Below are 17,726 nucleotides of genomic sequence, written 5' to 3' on the forward strand. Positions count from 1 at the left end.
GAAAGAGATGGAAATACCAGACCACCTGATCTGCCTCTTGAGAAACCTATATGCAGGTCAGGAAGCAACAGTTAGAAGTGGACATGGAAGAACAGACTGGTTCCAAATAGGAAAAGGAGTATGTCAAGGCTGTATATTGTCACCCTACTTATTTAACTTATATGCAGAGTACATCATGAGAAACGCTGGGCTGGATGAAGCACAGGCTAGAATCAAGATTGCTGGGAGAAATATCAATAACATCAGATATGCAGATAACACCACCCTATGGCAGAAAGCAATTAACTGAAAAGCCTCTTGATGAAAGTGAAAGAGAAGAGTGAAAAAGTTGGCTTAAAGCTCAACTAAGATCATGGCATCTAGTCCCATCACTTCATGGGAAATAGATGGGGCAACAGTGGAAACAGTGGCTGACTTTATTTTTAGGGGTTCCAAAATCACTGCAGATGGTGACTGCAGCCATGAAATTAAAAGACACTTACACCTTGGAAGGAAAGTATGACCAACCTAGACAGCATATTAAAAGCAGAGACATGACTTTGTCAACAAAGGTCCATGTAGTTAAGGCTATGTTTTTTCCAGTGGTCATGTATGGATGTGAGAGTTGGACTATAAAGAAAGCTGAGCACAGAAGAATTGATGCTTTTGAACTGTGGTGTTGGAGAAGATTCTTGAGAGTCCCTTGGACTGCAAGGAGATCCAACCAATCTATCCTAAAGGAGATCAGTCCTGGGTATTCTTTGGAAGGACTGATGTTGAAGTTGAAACTCTAATCCTTGGCCACCTGATGGGAAGAGCTGACTCATTTGAAAAGACCCTGATGCTGGGAAAGATTGAGGGCAGGAGGAGAAGGGGACGACAGAGGATGAGATGGTTGGATGGCATCACCGACTCAATGGACATGGGTTTGTGTCGACTCTGGGAGTTGGTGATGGACAGGGAGGCCTGGCGTGCTGTGGTTCATCAGGTCACAAAGAGTCAGACACCTTGGGCGACTGAACTGAACTGATATGAACACATGGGAATTGGTATTAGAGAAATTCTATTCCATTTAATACACACAAAAGCCAGCAACATTATAACAAACATACCTTACAATGGCAACCCACTTCAGTACTCTTGCCTGGAAAATCCCATGGACAGAGAAACCTGGTGGGCTGCAGTCCATGGGGTCGCTAAGAGTCAGACACGACTGAGCTTCTTCACTTTCGCTTTTCACTTTCATGCATTGGAGAAGGAAATGGCAACCCACTCCAGTGTTCTTGCCTGGAGAATCCCAGGGATGGTGGAGCCTGGTGGGCTGTCATCTATGGGGTCGCACAGAGTCAGACACGACTGAAGCGACTTAGCAGCAGCAGCAGCAATCTCATAAAAGTCTATCTTGTGTTCACGTAAGAATGCATTGTGCACACTCGTGGTTTGAAGTTAGCTTCCCTCCATTTGATGATTGTACAATATCGCTGCCTTGGCATATGTTTTGTGTGGCTCAGCAGCCTGCAGGATCCTTAAACTGACAGTCGCCCCTGCCTCCAGCTCATGCCTGAGACAACAGCCCATAGAGTCACAAGTAGATGTCAGTCCTGACATGCTCCCCAATCACTTTGTGACAAGCAGTCTCACCCACTCTTCGTCAGTCTGAACTGACAAACCTGATTCCAGCCCTAGAATCCCAAAGTACTCTACCTGTAGACCCTAATAAAAGCATATGCCCCCAATCCTGCTGTCTCTGCCTGAACCCTTTCTTGGCCTCTCCACAAGGTCCTTGAGGCATACCATGTATTGACAGTTCTTCCAGGAGCTGTGAGTAACAAGTTTCTCTCCTTCAGTTCCCTTGTTGTCTTTTGTTGAATCAGGGCTCATCGTCTAACACCCTGACTCCACATAACAAACATTAATGCTTAGGAACTACAACAACAACCGTGCAGGAGGACAGGCTCTGTCCACCTTGTCTCTCTGTCACTTGCTGCAGTCTTGCCATCTTCAGATGACAGCTGGTAGATGGGGGACAGAGAATAAAGAAGGCACACCACTTTCAACCTCCTTAGTCCAGAGTGGAGTAACAGCTTCCCTACTACCCACTGGCGGGAACAAGGACACAGCCCCACCAACACCTGGACGGCTGGCTAGGTCACTGCTTCCCAGCAATGACTCAACAACAGGGGAGGTGGAGAACAAATTCCAGGTGGATACCAGCCCATTTCTGCCATAGATTTTGCTTGCACATGAGGCTAGATTTTTTTTTTTTTTTCTGTCACATTAAAAAAATAGCTGCCTGCAGATCTCATCTGGAGCTTTCCTGGTGGCTCTGCGGTAAAGCATCCGCCTGCAGTGCAGGCGACACAGGTTCAATTCCTGGGCCAGGCAGACCCCCTGGAGGAGGGCAGGACAACCCACTCCAGTATTCTTGCCTGGAAAATCTCATGGACAGAAGAATCTGGTGGGCTACAGACCACAGGGTCGCAAAGAGTCGGACACGACTGAAGTGACTGAGACACGTGCATGATCTCGTCCGAGTGTTAAATAAACTTGGTCTTCACTAACACTTTTCTTCAAATCTTTAATTCCCTATCAAAATGTGTATGCTTCTGAAACTATAATCCCTCCAAGCCATCAATTCAAATAAATTATGCTTAACATTTTGTCTCTCAGAACTACTTCATAGTTGACAGCACCTTATGTGAAATCATTTCAGCACATGAGCAAATGACACCCTTGGGCAGCTTATTCATTCATTTAACGAACATTCATGGAACACCTACCATGTTCTAGGACACACAATACTTAGGAGACAAAGACAAGCTAAGATATCCAGGATGGCTAGAGAGAGAAGCTGAATTCTATAATTACACTGAGATTCTATGAAGTAACAAAAACAATATGTTAAAACAATCTGTTGTAAATTTTAGATTTGAGGCCCCAAACCATGAACGTACCTAGACTACCCAACATGGCAGAGCAAAACCTGTAGGACAGAGAGGGGTAAGAGACGAGGTTAGCCCTAGGAAAAAAAAGATAGTCTTCACAATTGTGCCAGATGTAGATTTAACAAGATGCTACATTAATGACATTTTTTAATGAGTGTAATTTAAACTTTTCTTAACTTAGCTACTCACATTTGCACTGGTTTATTTTGTAATCATTCATAACAGCGATAAAGACTCATGTAGTACTTAACAGTGTGGGATACTGTTCTAATTCTTCACATATATTAATTCATGGAACCTTGACAACAACCCATGAGGAAAGGACTCTAATAATCACCATGTTAAAGATGAAGAAACTGAGGCACAGAAAGGCTAAGCAACTTACAAAGGGTTCCACAGCTGGCGAGGGCAGAGGTAGAATGTAAACCCAGGTCATCTGGGAGTTCCTTGGTGGTCCAGTGGCTAAGACTCTGTGTTCCCAATGCTGGGGGCCCAGACCCTGCATACCACAACTAAGAGCCCGCATCGTCAAATAAATGAATAACAAAGACAAAAACCTAGGCGGTCTAGCTTTGGAACCTGGTCTCACATCTCTTCTGCTGTATCGTTAGTCCACTTTACAAATAGTATTTCTCTCTTATTGTCTTTCATTATTTGAAGATTTGTTCTGAGACCCCTGGGGCATAAGATACAAGACTGCTTCTTCACACGGTATGTTCATCCAAACTGTCCTCGCCAACTAAGCCAGATGCCGGCAAGTAGTCACCCCGATCCCTTTGCTTCTCCAATCATCTGATTACAAAAGAGTGACTGGTGAGAGTTAATAGACCTCCACCACTGGGAAGGAAGTAGCGATGGGAGAGCAGGGAAGACTCCACCTCACAGCTGCCTTCCTTCCACCCCAAAGCGCTGAAGAGTTAACAACTACCTTCAAAAAAGCTAAGAAGAAGGGTGAGGAAGGCTGCACAGTTACTGTGCTGGCAGCTTTGTGCTGAGAATAAGTAACTATCACCTTTCACACAGGGTGAATAACCTACCTGAGATAAAGGAGTCAGCTCAGTTTAACTTCAAAGCCCAGACATGGTCCTTCCACACTGAAGTGCAAGCTTAGAGGGAGAAGACAAGTTCCTTTGATACCTGTTCATTTCATTGCGTCTTAACAGTTCTTCTGTAAAAACAGCATATTGAATAATTTTCAACATTGGTTTCTGGTTGGTATTACTACTAAGTGCCTACTATTCTTTATTGCAATTCATAACATGCAAAATACTGAAGAGTGGCTTTATGAAGTAATCTCTAGGGAGCACAGAGCAAGCAAAAACTAGGGTAGTGATATAGCAATAATAATCATATGCCTTATTAACTGCCCAAATTGACCTGGAATTTTTAAAAATTCTCTCTCAATGTGAATCTTTGCACTTGATTGACAGATATTTTCATTTAAAATAATCACTTAAAATTTGAAATACCTATGCTTATTTTCTCTTACTCAAAATATAATGGGAAAGAGTTGAAAACCTTTCCTTAAAAAAACAAGCAAATAAAAAGCATCAGTTTTTAAATTTAGCAAAAGGCCTACATAAGGTTGTTGTGAAAATAAATGAAATAATATGATTAAAGGGCATTTAGTATGATGCCTTATGGGTCATAAATGATCAATAAGTGGTAGAGATTTTTATTAGGAAAGCACTATAAAATTAAAATATTTAAAACTTCAAAACTCTACTGACCACCAAATTTATGGCTTCATAAAATGTTTTCATAATATTTTAACCAATTTAAATTATAACTTTTAACTACTTTATGTAAATAACACACTTACCATACTTTTCCATTTATTTTTACACACAAATCCATGAAGTATTTTTCAAATATTTCTATTGCACATATTTATAAAATAAGTGCTTTTATTCATCATTGGTACACAAAAGTGATAGCAAAGAATTCTAACTGGTCTTCTTCAAAAGAATATATCCTCTCTTTCTACATTTAAAAAAAAAAGTTCGCAGATTCCAAAAGAAGTCTCTTTCTATCACTTTTTCCTGTTCCCCAAGGCTATTAATATTCATAGAATGCTGGTTTTAAAAATAAGGTTCTGGACACATTTGTAAGCAAACTTATTCTAATGCAATCATTAGAATCACAAGAATTACAGTGACCACACACATACATCAAAACCATTGTGGTTTGTGGGCTGTCAAAAACACTTCTAAAGAGAAGAGAAGGAAACGAGATTCTGTTGCATTTGTGACCTCTAGAGGCCAACATGAATGTGATGCATTTTATTCATTCAACAGGCCCTCAAAGTACAATCTTCAAGAGTTTAAGATTTATAGGCTTTAGAAAATAGAGCAAATTCAAGAGAAGAGAGGTTCCATTTTAGGTGGATATGTTGCCTTGAACTAACAACCACAAACCGCAAATTGAAGTTTTAAATAATAATTGGAAAAACCCTCAGACTCTTGGAGAACCTTCATGGAAAATGAAAACCTTGCCTACTTCATGGTGGAGCTATCCAGACTAATTACTTATTGTGAGTAATCATCAAACTGAGGATGAACCTAATGAAACGCACTCATTGGACCTTGGAGGAAAAACTGGATTCTAGTATTTGTTAGTTACATATCCTGGAAAAATCATTAACCTCTGCACCTCAGTGTCATTATTTGTAAGTTAAGTATTCATAATAAAACCTACCTTGCAGTGATGTTTACAGATTAAATGAGATAACATATATTCAAACTATATCTTGAAAACTGCCAAATATGAAATCTGTAACACAAATTTCATTGTCATTTTATTACTATTTGCTCAGATGTTTCCTTTTGTCTCTAAATGATAATACTTTTTTACCACAGTGATAAAACCAAAACAAAATATTAGTCTGATAAGGATTTCTTTATATTCAAAAATTTTTTGAAGTAGAACTTACTGCACTTTCTCACTACATTGTATTACTTGCACAAAAAGTCCTAATAACTCTGAATAGAATAAAGCAAGGAGCAGCAGTAAGTTACCTGCCCTATTAGATTATTTCCCTTTGTCCTGAATAATAATGGTATAACCTGTGATATGTTAGGGCATTTCTTCACTTCTCAACATGCTCAGAAGTGGTATCTACCCACTTCCCCACACACACTGCCAGTGTGTTCAGGAAATTTCAAGGGCCAAATCTTCCAAGTTAGTCCCTTTTACAGTTGGAGTGAAGTCTGAACTGTTACATTTTGGCATGTTCATGTAGCCCACCTATCATATAAGAAAGGTTGGATAGACGACAGCTAAATGTTGCTGTAAAGTTCCCTGGTTCCATATTGATTCCCATAAAGCATAAGTCTAGTCACTGATCCTTTACTGCAAACCTTCTCCCATCCCAAAGAACACAAGAGAAATTCACTTGACTGTTATAATCACATTGTCTCTAATCTCAATACCACTCCCAAACCCTTATTTATTAGCTCTCTCTCAGGCCTCACAGCTTTTTGTTAAATCTCCACTATCTATGTCAAACGTCAGACCTCCTCTACTGAAATCTGTCTTCTGTTGTTCTCAACAACTAATTTAACTTACAGATGCCTTAAGATAGGAACTCATAAACTTCCTACCATCTACTTACCACTGAATTTTTACTCACAACCATTATTCCATTCTTCCCTCCTATTTCAGTGAATTAGGTTATCTTCTGCCTGAACTGAGCCGAATCTTCACCCTAGATCTATCTATGTTCTGTCACAATTAAGTTCAACCACAAGGGAAAGAAATATACAAAATGCATTTTTCTTTTGCAAAAGCTAAGACCTTACATAAGCAAATCAGGACTAATTTAACAGCTCTCCAATTGTTGCAGGAAGGGGTACCCCTTCCAGGGCCCGAAACTGGGCTCCTGTCTAACATTCAGAAATGAATTGTCCGAGGAGACACATGCGCTGGCAAAGCAAGAGATTTTATTGGAAAAGGGCACCCAAGTGGAGAGTAGTAGGAGTAGAACAGCTCTGTCGAATGGCTTGCAGTCTTGGGTTTCATGGTGATGGGATTAGTTTCCGGATTGTCCTTAGCCAATCATTCTGACTCAGAGTACACCCTGGTGGTGTACACCTTGTTCAGCCAAGATGGATGCCAGAGAGGAGGATTCTGGGAGGTGGTCAGACAGGTGGTGTCTCCTTTTGACCTTTCCTGAGCTCTTCTGGTTGGTGGAGGCTTATTAGTTCCCTGTTCCTTACCAGGACCTCCTGTCGTAAAACAACTTATGCAAATGGTTACCATGCTTCCTGGCCAGGGTGGGCGCTTTCAGTCAGTGTGCTTCCCCTAGACAATCATCAGAGATATGGTTCCTTTCGACATATGTGTCCATCCTCAAAATATGGCTTCCACCTCACGGTCCAAGATAACGACTGAACTCCAGCCAATGTGCATGCATTCCAGCCAACACACAAAGCATCAACTTCTCTCTCACTGGCTAACTGGCCAGAATGTAACCACAAGGCCCACATGGCTACAAAGAAGCTAAGAAACATATTCTTAATATGAACAATTACATGAACACAGCTAAAAATCAAGGGAAGCAGAGAGTGGAAGAATGGATATTGAGGGAGAACAAACAGAGTCAACCACAGTCCTCTCCCGTCTTCTCATATTCTTCATTATGTTCACATTTTCTCTCTCCTGTAACTTTTAATTTTCCCTCTAGTGAATCTTTCCTTTAACCCTTCAAACATCTTCCTAAACCTTGTGTCTCTCTCTACTGCTATATTTTCCTCCTCTTCTCTACCAAGATTTTTGAAGACTTTACTCATTGTCTTCACTTGCAGCATTCCCTTCTCAGCCCCCTGCTGTGTCCCCCCAAACATATGTCGAAATCCTAACCCCTAGTACCTATAAATGTGGCCTCACTTGGAAATAGGCTTTTTGCAGATGAAATGAAGTTAAGAGGAGGTCATACTGGATTAGGGTGGGTCCTAAATCCCCTGGTGCCTCACCCAGTAATGCAGGTGACCTGGGTTCCATCCTTGGGTTGGGAAGATCCCCTGGAGGAGGGCACGGCAACCCACTCCAATATTCTCGCCTGGAGAATCCCTGTGGAAAGAAGAGCCTGGGGAGCTATAGTCCATGGGGGCCACAAAGAGCCAGACACAACTAAGCAGAGCACAGCGTAAATCCAATAACTGTCATCATTATAGGAAGGCCATATGAAAACACAGCAACACTGAGGAATACCTAAGAAGCACTAAGCGAGGATGGAAGAAGGGGTGTGTCAGCAAGCCGCGGGGCACCAAGGACTGCTGGCCACCACCTCCAGCTAGGAAGAAGGGAGGAAAGAGCCTCCCCAGCAGTCTACAAGGCCCTGCTGACACTCTGATTTCAGACCTGCAACGTCTAGACTTCTGATATATTTTCTACAGTGAGACAATAAAGTTCTGTTATTTTAAGCCATTGAGTTTGGAGCACTTTGTTATGGTAGCCCTAGCAAATTAACACAGTTCCCAGCCACTGCACCAAAACAGCCTTTGACTATGTCATAATGGGCTCTTTGTAATCCAGAGGGCAATTTTTAAGACTTAAAAATTCTATCTCTCTATAGCGTTTGTATATATAAAATGTTGTACTCCCTGCCATTGAAATCCTACTGGTTTCTTCATAGCTTTCAGGCTCTTCTACCTTTAGAAACTTTCCTTTCTAAATCTGCTTTTTTTCATACTCTTAAGTATTCCCGTTACCTACTTCCAACTTAATATGTTAACTGAGCCAAGATATCCTTAACTCCCCCAATCTTGCTCCCAAATTCCTAGTGAAATGAGTAGAACAGTATGCTTAGTTGTTCAGTCATGTCTGACTCTTTGCGATCCCATGAACTCCTCTGTCCATGGGGATTCTCCAGGCAATAAGACTGGACTGAGTTGCTAGGCTCTTCTCCAGGAAATTTTCCCAACCCAGGGATTGAACCGAGGTCTCCTGCATTGTGGGCAGATTCTTTACTGTCTGAGCCATCAGAGAAGCTCCCACATTTAAAAAATCTATTTTTCAGCAAATATTTTGTTTCTATCACATTCCAAACACTGTGCCACTATAGAAGATACAGAGATAGATGGACAGGGTAGACCAAGGTAGACTGGCCTCACAAGCTTTTATCCTTGCAGGGTTGGATAATAAACAACCAAAGAAATACATAAAGCAATTACAAGCGTCATACACAGCATAAAGGAAACAAATAGGATGATGAGATAGAGCAGGAGTCAAGAGAATGTTTTCTGCTGATGGTTATATAGTAAATATTTTAGGGTTTGCAGGCCATGTGGCCCCTATTGCAATGACTCAAGTCTGCTATCTCAGCACAAAAGAAGCTACAGGAAATATACACATGTATAGGTATGTCTGTGTTCCAATAAACTTTTATTTACAAAAACAAGCAATGTGCTAGAGTTAACCTATGAACTGTAGTTTGCCAAACCTTAAGAGAGAGAGAAAAATTGGAATAGATCATTTTTGATGAGAGGGTCAACAATGACCTCTCAGAAGAAGTGGCATTCGTTTTGAACTTGAAAGGGAGAAGGAGGCACACCTCCTTGAGTCTACCGACCAGCCTCTGTATTAGCAAGGACAACAAATAAATGTTTCATTCTTTTGTTAGCATCTGAAAGCCCTGAATGATAATCCATATAATCTACAAAATTCTTAACTTCAAATGATGGGGAAACATCAACCCCTGCATCTCCAGTGTGGGAATTTGCAAAAAAGAGAAAGATCACTCAATTTAAGACATTATTTAGTAGTTTTAAAGAGGCTTGGGGATCTGAAGCACCAGATAAATATTTTTCTTTAAACAGACCTTCTGAAATAAATGAGAGACAGCATTACAAATGTCTTACCTGTATTCCAAGCAAGAGTTGAAAATACAGTATATCTATAAAAGAGGAATAATCTAAAGTATGTAAATATAGTTTCATTCAAAATCATTTTCACCACAAAGGTATCAAATTTTAAAGGAGGTTAATATAGAAAATTGAATCTGTGATTTTGTTCTTTAAGATGCAAAAACAACAGATATAGAGAGCAAATCCACAAGATACAATTTGCTTGTAATAGGAATTCTATGTAGAAATAGAACATCAGTTCAGTTCAGTTCACTCACTCAGTCGTGTCTGACTCTTTGGGACCCCATGAATCACAGCACGCCAGGCCTTCCTGTCCATCACCAACTCCCGGAGTTCACTCAAATTCATGTCCATCGAGTCGGTGATGCCATCCAACCATCTCATCCTCTGTCGTCCCCTTCTCCTCCTGCCCCCAATCCCTCCCAGCATCAGGGTCTTTTCCAATGAGTCAACTCTTCACATGAGGTGGCCAAAGTATTGGAGTTTCAGCTTCAGCATCAGTCCTTCCAATAAACACCCAGGACTGGTCTCCTTTAGGATAGACTTGTTGGATCTCCTTGCAGTCCAAGGGACTCTCGAGAGTCTTCTCCAACACCACAGTTCAAAAGCATCAAATCTTCGGTGCTCAGCTTTCTTCACAGTTCGACCACTGGAAAAACCATAGCCTTGACTAGACGGACCTTTGTTGGCAAAGTAATATCTCTGCTTTTCAATATACTATCTAGGTTGGTCATAACTTTCCTTCCAAGGAGTAACAGTCTTTTAATTTCATGGCTGCAATCACTATCTGCAGTGATTTTGGAGCCCAAAAAAATAAAGTCTGACACTGTTTCGACTGTTTCCCCATCTATTTCCCATGAAGGGATGGGACCAGATGCCATGATCTTAGTTTTCTAAATGTTGAGCCTTTAAGCCAACTTTTTCACTCTCCTCTTTCACTTTCATCAAGAGGCTTTTTAGTTCCTCTTCACTTTCCGTGAACCGTGAACTTCCAGATGTTCAAGCTGCTTTTAGAAAAGGCAGAGGAACCAGAGATCAAATTGCCAACATCTGCTGGATCATCAAAAAAGCAAGAGAGATCCAGAAAAACATCTATTTCTGCTTTATTGGCTATGCCAAAGCCTTTGACTGTGTGGATCACAATAAACTGTGGAAAATTCTGAGAGATGGGAATACCAGACCACCTGACTTGCCTCTTGAGAAACCTATATGCAGGTCAGGAAGCAACAGTTAGAATTGGACATGGAACAACAGACTGGTTCCAAATAGGAAAAGGAGTACGTCAAGGCTGTATATTGTCTCCCTGCTTATTTAACTTCTAAGCAGAGTACATCATGAGAAACACTGGGCTGGAAGAAGCACAAGCTGGAATCGAGATTGCTGGCAGAAATATCAATAACCTCAGATTTGCAGATGATATCACTTTTGTGGTAGAAAGTGAAATAGAACATATAAAGATATGATAAACTTCCTTAGAAATTGTGGAACAGGTTTGCCTTAGGAGAAGGTTTGTTTCAATAGTCCAAATGGATTAATAAACACCAGATCAAATTCATGTAGAAAAGAATAAACATAAACATTTTCTGATTAAAATCAATGAATTTGAGGTTTTTAGGAAAAAGGAAACTATACATACCCAGACCAGATAGGGCATGGGAGGTACGGAAAAAATAGAAAATGGGCAAAGAAAAAAATGTTTAGAAACAGCCATCCCTATAACACTGCAAGCTTTCAATGCTTCTAAAGATAAAGATTGTGATCCATGGATTCTGAATTCACTCAAATTATCGTTCACATCTAAGGGCAAAAAGGTTTTATAAAGATTCAGGAAGTATATCACTTCTGTGAAATACTTACAGTAAGAAGCATTCCAACCAACTGAGACTTGAATCAAAGGATGAAAAAAGCAAAACAAATAACTCAATGAACAACTATGATGTCTTGAAAGATGGTTGCAACATTACTTCCTTTCCCACAAACTCTTCAGTAATGTGGCCTTGCGGCTGTTCTCGGGTGGTGAGGTAGAATCTGTTTCTGCACAATCATGTATCTGGGTTAGACCTCTGATTATTGTGGCCAATAGAAACTATAAACTTGACATTATGCTAGTTCCACACAAAGCCCTTAACTGATATGGCAACTTCTACTTCTTTCCTCTTGGAGCCCTGAGCTCCCTGTAGGAAGAAGGATCAGGAGGGTTCACCAGAGGGAGAGGCTACGTGGAGGCGCATGAATCACCTCAGACACCTAGCCCCACTGAGCCTTCAAATAACTTCAACCTCCAACCTCTAACTGCAAACACATAAGAGACCCCAGTGACAACCACCCAAATGAGCCCCATCAAGCCAGAGAACTATGAGATAATAACAAATTGGTGATTTTTAAGACACTAACTTTTGAAGTGGTTTGTCACATAGCATTAGATCCCAAAACAAGGAGTGAAACACAATGTATTACCTAATTGCTGTTAATATTATCATAAAATGTTCAAGCGTATTTTTAAAGTTTTAAAACATATGATACAAGATGCTAAAAAATTAGTAATAATATTCTGAATCTGGAAATCCCAAGTTCTTTTGATAAAAGCTCAAAAGTGGGAGGAGATGAGAAAAGGAATTAAAAGTGAAATGCATTCTTCAACTTACACGGAGGATGAAAATAGTTACTATTTTATTCTTTACATTAACAGATAAATTAATAAGCAATTTATTCTCAAAAGGAAAAAGTTTTATTGTGTTTCTGATTACAACTCAGTAAATATTAGTTATAAAAGATTTACTTGATACAGAAAGGTATAAAGAAAAAAAATACTAACAATTTCACTTTCTAGAGATACTAGCAATATCCATTTGGTTCATAATCTTAATTTGTATTATGTATATTAATTAAGAGTCTGTTTAACACGATGTTAAAGGACATATTTAAACATGATTCCGCAAGTACTCCATCTCTATTTAAAGAAATTTTCAACTAGCTAGCATCTTTCTAACGCATTCATTAGTAAGCACTTCCTGAAGTAAGCACTTCCTGAGTGCATGCTAAGTCACTTCAGTTGTGTCCAGCTGTTTGTAACACTATGCACTATAGCCCACCAGGCTCCTCTGTCCTTGGGATTCTCCAGGTAAGAACACTGGAGTGGGCTGCCATTACTTTCTCCAGGGTATCCTCCCAACCCACGGTCAAACCCGCATCTCTTACGTCTCCTGCGTGGTCATCCCCATAATCAATTCACCTCTCAAAAGTAAATGATCTCTTCACTCTTCACCTTATATAACCAGAGAGAGGGATGGCAAATTGTGTCATTAATACTATACTTAAGAGATTAGTAAACTCTCAAACTATGATGAATTACATTTGGTATGGTTTAATTGCAGTAACACAGTTCAAAAGCACCAGTTCTTCGGTGCTCAGCTTCTACTTTTTTTTTTAATTTAAATTTATTTATTTTAATTGGAGGCTAATTACTTTACAATATTGTATTGGTTTTGCCATACATCAACATGAATCTGCCACGGGCACTCAGCTTTTAAACTGTGGTGTTGGAGAAGGCTCTTGAGAGTCCCTTGGACTGCAAGGAGATCCGACCAGTTCATCCTAAAGATCAGTCCTCAATATTCATTGGAAGGACTGATGCTGAAGCAGAAACTCCAATACTTCGGCCACCTGATGCGAAGAACTGACTCTTTTGAAAAGACCCTGATGCTGGGAAAGATTGAAAGTGGGAGGAGAAGGGGACGACAGAGGATAAGATGGTGGGATGGCATCACCGACTCAATGGACATGAGTCTGAGTAAATTCCGGGAGTTGGTGTTGGACAGGGAGGCCTGGAGTGCTGCAGTCCATGGAGTCCCAAAGAGTCAGACACAGCTGAGTGACTGAACTGAATTGCAACACAAGTCTTGAGCTATTTTATTGAGTATAATACTACTTTGAAATAAATAGATCATTTTATGCCAAACAAACCAATCTTGTTTGATAGTGATGTAGAAAGATACCTATGCTCATTAACGTTGCCATTTCCTTCTCCAGGGGATCTTCCCAACCGAGGCACTTAACCCTGCATTGCAAGCAAATTCTTTACCATCTGAGTCACCAGGGAAGCCCCATTCTAATTGGGTATCATTTTAAATTTAAGAAATACACTAAAATCACTATTTCCCTGTATTTGCTACAGAATTCCAATCCAATTAGATGTTCTAAGAGTAAAGGAAGTCAGTATTCAGAAAGTTGAGAAAATTCTATCACAAACCATACTGAAAAAGTTATTCTCATTCATGTCTCCTTGTTTCCCTGTGCAAGATTTCCTCTGAGGGATATATCCAGCCACAGAATTGTTATGGCAATGAGTATGTACACATGCAGTGTTCCTAAGTCTTCCTTGTGTCCCTTAATCTTCAGAATGGCTGCAGCAGGCTTTACCTCAGCCAGCAGTGATGAAGGGCTATTGATTCCTACAGCCTTGGCAGTACTTGACATTATCCAACTCTTTAATCATTGCCATTCTCATGGATAAAGTTTTAATGTGCAATTATCCAAGCTGAGTTTCTTTTCATATGCTTTATAGATATTTTAGCTTTCCCCTTCTGTGAACTGTCACTTTATATTATGTTTTAATCCTTTATTGATTGTTCATCCCAAACCTCTTCTCCTATTCTATTGATAGTGTCTTACATGAAACAGGAAATCACTAATTTTCATGTCATCTATTATACCAATTTTTTATGGTCTGTGCTTTTTTTTCACCTCATTTAAGGAATTCTTCCCTGCTGTTTTCATGAAGACATTCTCTGACATCACTGTATAATAGTTTTATAGTTTTGCCTTTGTCTTTAGATCTTTATTCCAACGAGAGACTATTTTTGTACTATGCCATAGAATGAGTTTGGGAGCTATTTTTCTCCAAATATTTTGTCAGTTTTCAAAATTCTGTTTATTAAATAATCTACCATTTCCTCAATGATCTACCAACAATTCAACAAGTTCCCATACACACACAGATTTGTCTTAGATTGTCTCCTATTCTTTGTTTATTTGGCATTTCTAGAACTGGTATCTGGAGCAGGAAACAGCAACCCACTCCAGTATTCTTGCCTGGAGAATCCCACAGACAGAAGAGCCTAGCGGGCTATATAGTCCGTGGGGTCGCAAAGAGTCGGACGCGACGGAAGCAACTGAACACACACACACACAGAACCAGTATCACGCTGAATTACTATAGCTTGTTGTTACTGTTGTCCAGTTGCTACGTTGTGTCTGACTCTCTGAGTTCCATGAAGCTTAATAACATATATTAACATCTGGCAAGGTATTCCCCACATTGTTCTTCTTTCTAAGAATTGGTTCAGCTACGTGTAGATTTGCATGTACCCAAATCACTGCTGGGGCTTCCCGGGTGGCTCAGCGCTAAAGAAACTTCCTGCAATGCAGGAGATGCAGGAGACGAGGGTTCCATCCTGGGTCAGGAAGATCCCCTGGAAGAGGAAATGGCAACCCACTCCAGTATTCTTGCCTGGAAAGTCCCATTGACAGAGGAGCCTGGTAGGCTATAGGCCATGGGGTCACAAAGAATCGGACACGACTGAGCAACTGAACAATTCACTGCTGATGGGTTTTTAAAATTTTTATGTGTTTCTTGTTTTCATCTTTGTTTTACTGAGGTACAAATGACATACAACATTATCTAAGTTTTTTCCTACTCAGATCTACTTTTGTGTCTTTTAAAGTTTTAAAATATTATCCATAATAACTTGCATTTTAAGTCAATTCCTAGACATTTTATTTATTACCTTTTGACTGTTGTAAATGTCATATTATAGCCTGCTACATTTTCTAACTGGCTGTTGGTGTAAACAGATTCTATTGACTTTTACTTATTGATTTGTGCTCAAGCAAACATGCCGAACTCTCTATTTAGCATTAATAGCTTGTCTGTTGATTCTCTTGGGTTTTCTATGTAAATAATCAATTCATCTATACATACTGACAGTTCAGTTTCTTCACTTATAGTCTTATCCCTTTTTTCTCTTACTTCTCATCTTCATTGGCCAGGACATGCAGTCCTTTGTTGAACAGAAAGGGTCATAGCAGGCATCGTTACTGACCTTAAAGAGAAGGCTTCTAAGATTTCTCTGTTAAGTATGATGTTTGAACATTCTTACCAGATCTGCCACTTAGGCAATACAATGTCTAATGGTATGTTTATTAATAAAGAAATCAGAAACTTTATTTTGGGAGATGGAATTTCTTGCCAATATAACAGTAAGTTCCAAACTAAACTAAAAATTTGAACACATTATCCAACCTAAAATAGTTTAATTGTGCGTTTACATCCTGGGTTTTCTCATTTCCCTTTGCCGAATTGTGATCAGGGATAAAGAAACAATGTCAGCAGTCATCTGCAAAACGGCTGAAATAATATATAGTTTGAACTATAGACACAAGTTCTGCATCACTGTACATAAGGTGTGTAACTAGTGGAACTACTTAACAGTATTAAATAGTGCAACTATTAAATACTGAACTATTTTAGTTCAGTATAATATACCATTATATATTAAGTTTTAACATTCACATTTTCGAGGAAGATCAGTATTAGAATACCATATGTATCCAGGAACTAACTATGTGATTTTAAGCAAGTTACTTATCTCTCACTAAATTCATTTTCTCCTTCTGTAAGATGTATATAAATGTATCTAAAAGCCTGCTCGTAGGGTTGTTGTAATGAGATTAATAAATTTATCTCATAAAATTTTTGTGAAAATTGTATGTTTTTGTGATGACAGCATTTACAATGATGCTTGACCTAATGCTATTATTATTTCACATACATTTTATTTGAATCTCATAAAAAACTCTATGATGCCAGCAGAATCTATATGAATGTATAGTTTTTACTTATATTACAGATGGGAAAAGTCAAATTCATACACAGGACTAATATTCAGTAGGCATACAATGGCATATTCTTATCAGGTATTTAAATGTTGAGACAACTCCATATAGATTTACTGCCTAAGCACTCCAAGTACTACAAATCACCTCCCACCTCAATTCTCCGCCTTCTCCGCAGGATCCATGGACTTCTCCATTGATTTAGCAGTTACTAAGTTATACGTGTCTAGCATAAGGGCTCAAAAAAGGTTGGTTGGTGATCATGAGTTCCAGATTATTGAAAATTTTTTAATATCATCTTTGTTTATCCTCTAAGATTCAAACTCAGCTCTTCACAAAACCAAGTTCTAATTTACATAACAGACTATATAAGGAGGAAAAAATGGACCATAATTTCAATGTATAATCTTCTCATAAGTAAAAAAAGTAAGAGAATCCAGGAGAAGAAAGAGAATGTTAATTAGTTCAGTTCAGTCGCTCAGTCATGTCCAACTCCTTGCGACCCCATAGACTGCAGCATGCCAGGCTTCCCTGTCCATCACCAACTCTCAGAGCCTGTTCAAATTCATGTCCATCAAGTCGGTGATGCCATCAAACCATCTCATCCTCTGTCGTCCCCTTCTCTCCCCACCTTCAATCTTTCCCAGCATCAGAGTCTTTTCAAAGGAGTCAGTTCTTCACATCAGGTGGCCAAAATACTGGTGTTTCAGCTTCAGCATCAGTCCTTCCAGTGAATATTAAGTACTGATTTCCTTTAGGATTGACTGATTGGATCTCCTCACAGTCCAAGGGACTCTCAAGAGTCTTCTCCAACATCACAGTTCAAAACCATCAATTCTTTCAGTTCATTTCAGTTCAGTCGCTCAGTTGTGTCTGACTCTTTGCAACCCCATGAATCGTAGCACGCCAGGCCTCCCTGTCCAGCACCAGCTCCCGGAGTTCACTCAGATTCACGTCCATCGAGTCAGTGATGCCATCCAGCCATCTCATCCTCTGTCGTCCCCTTCTCCTCCTGCCCCCAATCCCTCCCAGCATCAGTCTT

Source organism: Ovis aries, chromosome 3 (assembly GCF_016772045.2).
Source record: "Ovis aries strain OAR_USU_Benz2616 breed Rambouillet chromosome 3, ARS-UI_Ramb_v3.0, whole genome shotgun sequence".
In the NCBI taxonomy this organism is placed as follows: Eukaryota; Metazoa; Chordata; class Mammalia; order Artiodactyla; family Bovidae; genus Ovis; species Ovis aries.